This window comes from Hyperoodon ampullatus, assembly GCF_949752795.1.
Source record: "Hyperoodon ampullatus genome assembly, chromosome: 11".
In the NCBI taxonomy this organism is placed as follows: domain Eukaryota; kingdom Metazoa; phylum Chordata; class Mammalia; order Artiodactyla; family Ziphiidae; genus Hyperoodon; species Hyperoodon ampullatus.
Window position 1 is genome coordinate 4010557 of NC_136924.1, and position 10683 is coordinate 4021239.

Genomic DNA, 10683 nt, shown 5'->3' on the forward strand with positions numbered 1-10683 from the left:
GTCCAAGCCATTGGACTAACAGAGAACCTCAGACCCCAGGAAATATTCATTGGAGTGAGGTCTTACAGAGTTCCTCATGTCAGCACCAAGACCCAGCTCTACCCAGTAGCCAACAAACCCCAGAGGTGGAAACCTCAGGCCAAAGAACCATTAAGACAGGAACACAATCCCACTCATAAAAAAAAAAAAAAAATGTCACAGATGAAGGAGCAAGGTAAAAACCTACAAGACCAAATAAATGAAGAGGAAATAAGCAATCTACCTGAAAAAGAATTCAGAGTAATGACAGTAAAGATCATCCAGAATCTCAGGAAGTCCAGGACCAGGTGGCTTCACAGGCGAATTCTATCAAACATTTAGTGAAGAGCTAACACTGATCCTTCTCAAACTCTTCCAAAAAATTGTGGAGGGAGAAACACTCCTAATTCATTGTATGAAGCCACCATCACACTGATACCAAAAACAATATCACAAACAAAAAACAATTGTAGAGCAATATCACTGATGAACATAGATGCAAAAATCCTGAACAGAATACTAGCAAACAGAATCCAACAGCACATTAAAAGTATCATACACCATGATCAAGTGGGATTAATCGCAGTGATGTAGGATTCTTCAATATATGCAAATCAATCAATGTGATACACCACATTCACAAATTAAGGAATAAAAACCATATGATCATCTCAATAGATGCAGAAAAAGCTTTTGACAATATTCAACACCTATTTCTGATAAAAACTCTCAGAAAATAGGCATAGTGGGAACCTACCTCAACATAATCAAGGCCACATATGACAAACGCACAGCAAGCATCATACTCAATGGTGAAAAGCTAAAAGCATTTCCACTAAGATCAGGAACAAGACAAGGATGTCCATTCTTGCCACTCTTATTCAACATAGTTTTGGAAATCCTAGCCACAGCAATCAGAGAAGAAAAAGAATTAAAAGGAATACAAATTGGAAAAGAAGAAGTAAAACTGTCACTGTTTGCAGATGACATGATACTATACATAGAAAATCCTAAAGATGCCACCAGAAAACTACTAGAACTAATCAGTGAATTTGGTAAGGTTTCAGGGTACAAAATTAATGCACAGAAATTTCTGGCATTCCTATATACCAACAACTAAAAACCAGAAAGAGAAACTAAGGAAACACTCTCATTTACCATTGCAACAAAAAGAATAAAATACCTAGGAATAAACCTGCCTAAGGAGGTGAAAGACTCATACTCAGAAAACTATAAAACACTGATGAAAGAAATCAAAGATGACCTAAACAGATGGAGAGACATACCATGTTCTTTGATTGGAAGAATCAACGTTGTGAAAATGACTATACTACCCAAAGCAATCTACAGATTCAATGCAATCCTTATCAAACTACCAATGGCAGTCTTCACAGAAGTAGAACAAAAAATTTTACAATTCGTATGGAAACACAAAAGACCCCAAATAGCCAAAGCAATCTTGAGAAAGCAAAACGGAGTTGGAGGAATCAGGCTCCCCAACTACAGACTATACCACAAAGCTACAGTAATCAAGACAGTATAGTACTGGCACAAAAACAGAAATATAAATCAATGGTACAAGATAGAATGCCCAGAGATAAACCCACACACATATGGGCACCTAATTTATGACAAAGGAGGCAAGAACATACAATGGAGAAAAGACAGCCTCTTCAATAAGTGGTGCTGGGGGAACTGGACAGCTACATGTAAAAGAATGAAATTAGAGCACTACCTAACACCATATACAAAAAATAAACTCCAAATGGATTGAAGACTTAAATGTAAGACCAGACACTATAAAACTCTTAGAGGAAAACATAGTAAAAACACTCTTTGACATAATCTACAGCCAGATCTTTTTTGACTCACCTCCTAGAGTAATGAAAATAAAAACAAAAATAAACAAATGGGACTTAATTAAACTTAAAAGCTTTTGCACAGTAAAGGAAACCATACACAGACAAAAAGACAACCCTCAGAATGGGAGAAAATATTTGCAAATGAAACAACAAAGGGATAATCTCCAAAATATACAGACAGCTCATAGAACTCAATATCAAAAAAACAAACAATCCAGTTAAAAAATGAGCATAAGACCTAAATAGACGTTTCACCAAGGAAGACATACAGATGGCCAAGAGGCACATGAAAAGGTGCTCAACACCACTATTATTTGAGAAATGCAAATTGAAACTACAATGAGGTATCACCTCACGGCAGTCAGAATGGCCATTATCAAAGAATCTAGAAACAATAAATGCTGGAAAGGGTGTGGTGAAAAGGGAACCCTCCTACACTGTTGGTGAGAATGTAAATTGATACAGCCACTATGGAAAACAATATGGAGGTTCGTTAAAAAACTAAAAATAGAACTACCATATGACCCAGCAATCCCACTACTGGGCATGTACCCTGAGAAAACCATAATTCAAAGACAAGCATGTACCACTATGTTTATTGCAGCACTATCTATAATAAGCAGGACATGGAAGCAACCTAAGTGTCCATTGACAGATGAATGGATAAAGGAGATGTGGCACATATATACAATGGAATATTACTCAGCCAGAAGAAGAAACGAAATTGAGGTATTTGTAGTGAGGTGGATGGACCTAGAGTCTGTCATACAGAGTGAAGTAAGTCAGAAAGAGAAAAACAAATACCGTATGCTAATGCATATATATGGAACCTAAGAAAAAAAAAAGGTTCTGAAGAACCCAGCGGCAGGACAGGAATAAAGATGCACACGTAGAGAATGGACTTGAGGACACGGGGGTGGGGAAGGGTAAGCTGGGACGAAGTGAGACAGTAGCATTGACATATATACACTACCAAATGTAAAACTGATAGCTAATGGGAAGCAGCAGCACAGCACAGAGAGATCGGCTCAGTGCTTTGAAATGACCTAGAGGGGTAGGATAAGGAGGATGGGAGGGAGGCTCAAGAGGGAGGGGATATGGGGACATGTGTATGCATATGGCTGATTTGCTTTGTTGTGCAACAGAAACTAACAGTATTGTGAAGTAATTGTACTCCAATAAAGATCTATTAAAAATTTTTTTTAAAAAGTAGATTTTTCAATTTATCTTTTCAAAGGACTAGCTCTCAGTTTCACTGATCTTTTCTGTTGTTTATTAGTCTCTATTTTATTTATTTCTGCTCTGGTCTTTATTATTTATTAATTTCTACTAACCTTGGGTTTTGTTTGCTCTTCTTTTTCTAGTTTTTTAAGTGTAAGTTTGTATTGTTTTTGTGAGATTTTTCTTATTTTCTGAGGTAGGCTTGTATTGCTATAAACTTCCCTTTAAAAACTGCTTTTGCTGTGTTCCATAGATTTTGGATCATTGTGTTTCTGTTTTCATTTGAATCCAAGTATTTTTTGATTTCCAATTTGCTATCTTCATTGACCCATTTAGTTGTTTTGTAGCTTGTTGTTTAGCCTCCGTGTGTTATGTTTTTTACAGTTTTTTTCTTGTAATTGATTTCTAGTTTCATAACATTGTGGTCAGAAAAGATGCTTGATATGATTTCAGTCTTCTTAAATTTATTAAGACTTGTTTTGTGGCCCAGGAAATGATCTGTCCTGGAGAGTGTTTCATGTGCACTTGAAAAGAACATGTAATCTGCTGCTTTTGGATGGAAAGTTTTACATATACATGTATATCTCCATCTGGTCTAATGTGTCATTTAAGGACAATTTTCTTATTCCTTTTCTGCCTGCATGATCTATTCATTGATGTAAGTGGGGTGTTAATGTTCCCTACTATTATTGTGTTATTGTCAATTTCTTCTTTTATTTATTGTATGCATTTATATGCTCCTATGTTGAGTCCATATATGTTTACAAGTTTATATCTTCTTGTTGGATTGATTCCTTTATCTTTATGTAATATCCTTCATTGTCTGTTGTTATAGTCTTTCTTTTAAAGTCTATTTTGTCTGATATAAGTATTGCTACCCCAGCTTTCTTTTTCTTTTTTTTTTTTTTTACATTTGCATGGAATACCCTTTTCCATCCTCTGACTTTCAGGCTGTGTGTGTCTTTAGATCTGAAGTGAGTCTTTTGTAGGCAGCATGTATATGGGTCCTGTTTTTTATCCATTCAGCCACTAAATGTCTTTTAATTGAAGCATGTAGTCCATTTTCACTGATAGTAATTATTGAGATATATATATATACTTGTCACTATTTTGTTAATTGTTTTCTGGCTGTTTTTGTAGTTTGTTTTTGTGTTTTGCTTCTTCTTTTGCTCTCTTCCCTTCAGATTTGATGACTGTCTTTAGTGTTGCATTTGGATTCCTTTTTGTGTTTATCTGTTATAGGTTTTGGTTTGTGTTCACAATGAGGTTTATATAATTTTACGTTGATGATCCCTTAAGTTCAAGCACATTTTAACAACACTGCATTTTTACTTCCCCCCAAACCCCACATTTAATTGTTTGACATCATATTTTGCATCTTTTTGTTTTGTGTATTAACACTTTTTGTCGATATAGATTATTTCACTGCCTTTGTCTTTTAGCGTTTCTACTAGCTTTATAGTGGTTGATCTACTATCTTTACTGTGTGTTTGCCTTTACCATTGATATTTTTACTTTTGTAATTTCCATATTTCTAGTGGTGATCTTTTCTGCTTGGAAAAGTCTCTTTAACATTTTATGTAAAGCCAGTTTAGTGATGCTGAACTCTTTTAGGTTTTGCTTGTCTGTGAAACTATTTGTCTCTCCTTCAAATCCGAATGCTAGCCTCGCCTGGTGAGTATTGTTGGTTGTAGTTTTTTTCCTTTCATCACTTAAAATACATCATGCCACTCCGTTTTGGTCTGCCAAGTTTCTGCTGAGGAGTCAGCTGATACTTTTATGGGAGCTCCCTTGTATGTAACTAGTTGCTTTTCTCTTGCTTTTAAGATTGTCTCTTTATCTTTAATTTTTGGAATTGTAATTATAATGTGTCTTGGTGTGGACCTCTTTGGGTTGATCTTGTTTGGGACTCTCTGTGCTTCCTGGACCTGGATGTCTGTTTCCTTTCCCAGGTTAGGGAAGTTTTTCATCTATTATTTCTTCAAATAAGATCTCTGCCCCTTTCTCTCTCTCTTCTTTTGAGACCCCTATAATGTGAATGTTAGCATGCTTGATATTGTCTCAGAGGTCTCTTAAACTATCCTCATTTTTCATTCTTTTTTTTTTTTTTCTGTTCAACTTGGGTGATTTCCACTATTCTGTCTTACAGTTCATTCATCTGTTCTTTTGTATCCTCATCTACTGTTGATTCCTTCTAGTATATTTTTAATTTCATTTATTGTATTATCCAGCTCTGTTTGATTCTTGTTTACATTTTCCAGCTGTTTGTTAAACTTCTCACTGTGTTCATCCATTCTTTTCCTGAGTTCATTGAGCATCTTTTTTTTTTTTTTTTTTTTTTTTTTTTTGCGGTATGCGGGCCTCTCACTGTTGTGGCCTCTCCTGTTGTGGAGCACAGGCTCCGGATGCACAGGCTCAGCAGCCATGGCTCACGGGCCCAGCCGCTCCGCGGCATGTGGGATCTTCCCGGACCGGGGCACGAACCTGCGTCCCCTGCATCGGCAGGCGGACTCTCAACCACTGTGCCACCAGGGAAGCCCTTAACATAAACACAGTATAAGATAGGTATCATCTTAACCTGGCTGTTCCTAGGAGCCTGCTAAAATTGTCATTAACGGTTTCTGGCTTAAAGTATAAATAAATTTTGCTGCATTAGTGGAATTCTTTCCAATAAAACCCAAATAGACAAATGTAAGATGCATTAAAATAATGAAACATTATACTTCAAAGGCATGGTGGACACATAGCATTCCAGTATGAGTGAAAACTCTAAGCTTACAGAACTGTAGAATTGTTTCACCAGAACCTTCTCTGTCAGCAGATTTTACTGACACTATACTTATGTTTTTTATTCAAAAGGAAGAACAACATAAAGTTACTGGTATTCAGATGCTGTCTCATTTTATCTACCTTACTTCCTAGGAAAGGTAGATAAATGAATTGTTGGTCTCTTTATTCTCACACAATTTTTATGGGATAAATACCCAATTAGTAAGGATTATCAGTGTCTCAGATTGGCAGTTTTTGAACAGAAAACTGCTTGGAGACCTGAGTTGTTTGGCTTGTTTTTTTGTCCCTCCTGAATTTTAAAAAGGCATTATAATTGGTTAGGTGTAATGGCTAGTCAAAATACAAGCACTTAGGGGCTTCCCTGGTGGCGCAGTGGTTGAGAGCCCGCCTGCCGATGCAAGGGACACGGGTTCATGCCCCGACCCGGGAAGATCCCACATACTGCGGAGCAGCTGGGCCTGTGAGCCATGGCTGCTGAGCCTGCGTGTCCGGAGCCTGTGCTCCACAACGGGAGAGGCCACAACAGTGAGAGGCCCGTGTACCACAAAAAAAAAAATTATTTGCCTCTTGTCTTACATCTGGCCCCCTTCATATTTGTATATCACCTATTGAGCACTGGTGGACATTAGAAGCTGTCTAATGCAGCTAACCCTTTGATATGAAACCTAGTCCATTTTCTAAAATGGGATGTGCTCTGGGATAAATAAAGTGTAAATAATGATGGCAATCAATGCTACATTACCATTTGACTTAGGAACGCCAATGTAGTAACACTTAATAATAGGGAAGGATGTTTTAAGTGTAAAAAAGTTTTTTTTAAAAATAGATCTCCTGGGTTTCCCTGGCGGTGCAGTGGTTGAGAGTCCGCCTGCCAATGCAGGGGACACGGGTTCGTGCCCCAGTCTGGGAAGATCCCACATGCCGTGGAGCAGCTAGGCCCGTGAGCCATGGCCGCTGAGCCTGTGCGTCCGGAGCCTGTGCTCCGCAATGGGAGAGGCCACAACAGTGGGAGGCCTGCGTACCGCAAAAAAAAATAGATCTCCCATGAAGTATCTCTGTAATTAAAATGTAAAAAGTTATTAGTTATTATTTCTGGGTATTGAGATCACAAACATTTATATATGTATATTATATATGTAATATTTCAAAGTTTCTATAAGAATGAGTCATAGCTTAAATAAGAAAAATATAAATATTCCTTTCACTAAAAGAAAGTGTTTTTATAGGTAGTATCAGATTTGATACTTATGGTGTTCTGAGATAGGCAGGGGAGTTATTTTTAATGCCCATTTAATAATAGAGGAAAAATACTCCAAGGGGGAAAATGACCTGCTCAGGCAGAAAAGATGGGTTGATATCTTTTTAATAACTTAATGGTAAAAGCATGTGTTTATTCAATTATGTCTTTGTGAATAGATTTTTTTGCCCTTCCTCATTCTCTTCTTATCAACTGAAATATTACCCTTAGTCATATTTCTAAATTTTACATTATTATTTGAGTTCTTTTGATTAAAAGCAAAGGTAATATTTAAAATATTTAGCAATCAGAATGATGTGGGCAGCAAACTAATCAAAATGATTGCTGGAATGGGCACCAATTCATCAGGATGTATGTACCCCCCTCCCCAAAATGGCACAGCTGTATGGGTGTGTTTTTGCTAAATATTAGCCCTATGACAGAAAACCCAACTTAAACTGTTTTAAGGAACTCAGAGTCGTTTTTTGACACACATATCTGGGCTGTCCAAAGGTAGGCTCTTTTTAGACACAACAGGATACACGGGCTCAAATGTTAAGTCTTTTTCTACAACTTAGTTCTTCTTTTCTCTTTATTGACTCCATTTTCAGAAGGGCCATCCCCTTGTAATGCAAGGTGACTTATAATAGCTCCAGATTTATATCCTATTTCCTCAGGAAAAATCAGCATCTTTCTATTGGTTGCCTCAGTAAGAGTCTTAGGACTAACTTTGAATTGGCTCTGATTAGTGGCCATCCCTGTGGCCAAGGGGATGTGACGTAATCAGCATTAAAGATGGCAGTTAGCTCTACCCAGACCATTAGATTAAGAGTGGGAAGGAGAGTTCCTGAAGGAAAACCAGGCCTGCACCCAAAAGAAGGGGGAAAAGTAACAGTCACTGGCACACTATAAGGTCTACTCCACTCTCTCCTTCTTCTGAATTCTTATATACCTTTATAACGTTAAACATTTTTTTCTAAATTATAAATGAAATATACTCTTATTTAGGAAACTTGAAAGATCGAGTAAAATATAAGAACAAATGATAAAATAAAGAAAAATATAAAAATAAGACATGTTACTGAATTAGAAATGAAGAGAAAGTTATAATGTCTATAGCAGCATAATTCACTGCAAATAGTCAGGTGTAGAAGAGTTAGATAATTTATTATGACCTAGAAACAGCCAAATTGATTTTATTCTACTCGCCAGTACCTTTAATATTTTCCTTTATGAACCAAATCAGAGCCATAGGTTTTATTATGGAATTGTAAAATATCACTGATAACTACAAGTAAAAGTATTTTTGTTTCGTAGTGTTAGCAGAACTTAGTGAGAATTCTTAAAATATGAAATAAAGTAGGATAAGGTGTATAGTATGTATACTGAAATATTAAGTAACTGTTAAGTTATTTATAGAAATATAAAGTACATATTACCTCCTTTTTATGATGCATATACTGAAAGAAGAAAAATAACTGTAAGTTGTATACAAAAGAAAACCGGTTTCTACAGTTTAAAGATGTCATTAAAGTCATTGGAAATTGTATTGTCATAATTATACATGTGTTTGAAAAATCATTTTTACCAGGTAAACCTAATGTTTATCCATCTACTAACTCAGCCTGATACTTAATACATTTTTTTTTATAATTGTGTTGCTGTTTTTATTTATTTATTTGGCTCTGCTGGGTCTTAGTTGCAGCACACAGGATCTTCATTGCTGCGTGCGGGATCTTCCTTGCGGCATGCAGGGTCTTTTTTTTTTTTTTAGTTGCAGCATGTGGGATCTTCACTGCAGCATGTGGGATCTTTAGTTGTGGCACATGGGATCATTTTAGTTGTGGCATGTGGGATCTTCAGTTGCGGTATGCAAACTCTTAGTTGCAGCATGTGGGGTCTGGTTCCCTGACCAGGGATCAAACCCAGGCCTCCTGCATTGGGAGTGTGGAGTCTTAGCCACTGGACCACCAGGGAAGTCCACTTAAAACATTTTTAAACAGCAGTTTTGGGCTTTAACCTAAATGAGTGAAACTTTTGATGGAATCTTTAGTCAGAACAGCCACAGATGACCAAGAACTTTATCTTTGAAAATCCACTATATACAGCACTGTCCAATAGAAACATAATGAAAGCCACAACTATGAACTACATATATCATTTAAAAATTTCTAATAAGCACATGGAAAAGAAACATGAAATTAATTGTGATAATGTATTTCATTTAACCCAATGTGTCCAAAGTGTTATCATTTCAAAATGTAATCAATACAAAGCCTTTTAGTGACATATTGCATATTCTTTTTTTTTTATATTAATTCTGAAAAATCCAGTGTGGATTTTACACTTATATCACATCTTAATACTTACTAACCGCATTTCAGGTGCATGATATCTTCACGTGGCTGGTGGCTACCTTATTACACCACACAGATCTACTAGAACAGGCTAAAGTTTTTTACTCAATAAGCCAAGGTTTTTTCCTGTTATTATTATTAAGGCTTGAATTCCTGATGCATTCCTTGACAATTTCAGTCCTCAGCCTGACTACCTATAGTTGGACTGACTTTATGAAATTTGACAAGATTATTTGTTGAGGTTGTGTAAACAGGCTACAGGGAATTTTGGCATCGCGGTAAATTATTCTCATGTATATTTCTTATCCTGAATTTACACATCAACTTACATTTGTAAATTTCAGAGACCAACATAGTTGTAGCTCAAGGTTCTTATTCTTAAGCCCAAAGCATGATGATCTAATGTGAAGAGAATCATTCATGACACACCCAATAACAGAAAGGGAAAGTTGGTCTTAGAAGTACAGCAAAATACTTCAAAGTGGTTAGCAGGGTGTTGTTTTCCTGGTATAATGGCATTTCATAAGTGTTATAATCAATGAGGTACAATTGGGGAAAGGCTCCCACATGTTGGCTTATTTATTAAAAGCCTTCTTTTAATTATTGTTTTACTGAAGTCATAAAGAAAGAATTTTAGTATAAACCAATACCCCCAAAGTCTTGGCAAGGAATAAGCTTGGTCCTGCATCACAGCAAATCTGGGAAGTATAGAGAAGGTAGGATAGAGGTACAACTTGGTTTTATGTTTATTTAAAAACAAATCTAAGGCTAGTTAGGTGGATAAATTACTTAAGCAAATTTCCTGGGTTGCACTTTAAATATATTAAATGGAAACAGTAAACTGAACAGGCCTGTATTTTAACCTAGTGTATAAAATCCATAGATACCAAATGATTCTTCAGCTTGAGTATATTTATAATGACCACATGTCCTACATTTACCAAAATGGTTTCCATTCAAATATTCCTATTCCATTTGTATTTCATTTTTGGCTTAACAAAGATATTCCGTGTCTAACGTGTCTCTCTTTCTCAAAAACAAACAAATACTATAGCTTTAATTGCTGGAAAGATTTCCAAGATACAGCCAGTAGTCTTGAAAATTTCCCACATAAGGTAGAATTTGGAACCAAGACAATGATGTTTGTGTTCAACATCATTTTCTCCCCAAATAATCGTCATGCTTGTGTAACAGAATC